Genomic DNA, 1,599 nt, shown 5'->3' with positions numbered 1-1,599 from the left:
AGAAAAGAGGAGATATGAGGTGAGAGAAGAGAGAGAGAAAGATAGAGAAAGAGGAATCCGGAATAGAATGGAAGTGAAACGAAGTAGAGAGAGAGAGAGAGAGAGAGAGAGAGAGAGAGAGAGAGAGAGAGAGAGAGAGAGAGAGAGAGAGAGAGAGAGAGAGAGAGAGAGAGAGAGAGAGAGAGAGAGAGAGGGGGGTCGTTAAGGGAGGCAGGGGATCAGGCTTAGGCTTGAGGAGGCCGTGGCGGGCTTCCCTACCCTGATATAATCAAAATATTGGACGCATACAAAAGAAGGATTTATATTTCCTCCGAACTTCCGTAATGGAGCGGAGGCACGGAGGGGGAGGGTAGAGGGGGAGGGGGGCGAAGAGAGGGAAAGATGAAGCTGCGGGGGGAAGGAGGGATGAGAGTGAAAGAAAAAAAAATATATGAGAACAGGTTAATTTTTTTCTTTCTTTCTTTAAAGTCAGATGGACTTGTGTTGCTTACTAGTTTTATTAGTTTTTATTATTATTATTAATTATTATTATTATTATTATTATTATTATTATTATTATTATTATTAGTAGTAGTAGTAGTAGTAGTAGTAGTAGTAGTAATAATAGTATTAATAGTAGTAGTAGTAATAGTAGCAGCTGTAGTTGTTGATGTAGAAGTAGTTTTTGTTGTTGTTGTTGTTGTTGTTGTTGTTGTTGTTGTTGTTGCTGTATTGTTATTATTATTATTATTATTATTATTATTATTATTATTATTAGTAGTAGTAGTAGTAGTAGTAGTAGTAGTAGTAGTAGTAGTAGTAGTAGTAGTAGTAGTAGTAGTAGTAGCATTATTATTATTATTATTATTATTATTATTATTAGTAGTAGTAGTAGTAGTAGTAGTAGTAGTAGTAGTAGTAGTAGTAGTAGTAGTAGTAGTGTATTAGTAGTAGTAGTAGTAACATTAAGAATAGTAACATTATTATCATCATCATAATCATTACTATTAGTAGTAGTAGTAGTAGTAACAATAAGAATAGTAACATTATTATCATCATCATAATCATTACTATCATCATCACTAATACCTTCACGAACATTCCTGCTGTTATAGTTGCTATGACCTCACACACACACACACACACACACACACACACACACACACACACACACACACACACACACGAGAAGAACCTGGCCGAGTGTGAAAGTCTCCGGCAAGATTAAGACTACGAAGAAAAGCTGAGGGGGTGACTTACGCCTGACCCATCACCACAAATATTCCCTCTCCGGACCATTTCGCGACAAGACCACATTCCCGGCGACGACTCAGCACTCAGGAGGATGTGGGGCGGCTCCTTCCCATCACCCGGCCACCCAAAATATAGGAAAGGAGGAAAATAACATAGGAAAACCCGCAGAGGATGAGGCGAAATATGAGCAGGATGGAAAATATGAGTTGTAGTAAAAGTATTGTAAAATCATACAAAGGCGAGGAAATGTGTACAAATGTGAGGGAATAATGCACAGAGTAACAGGGGAAAAGATGCAAAGTATGAAAAGAAATGCAGAGAAAAATAAATAATGTCGTAAAATCGAAGACGGAAAAAAATGTGTAT

The sequence above is a fragment of the Scylla paramamosain genome, chromosome 31 (genome assembly GCF_035594125.1).
Source record: "Scylla paramamosain isolate STU-SP2022 chromosome 31, ASM3559412v1, whole genome shotgun sequence".
Lineage (NCBI taxonomy): Eukaryota > Metazoa > Arthropoda > Malacostraca > Decapoda > Portunidae > Scylla > Scylla paramamosain.
The sequence above is the reverse complement of the archived record's forward strand: the minus strand, read 5'-3'. Positions refer to the sequence as shown.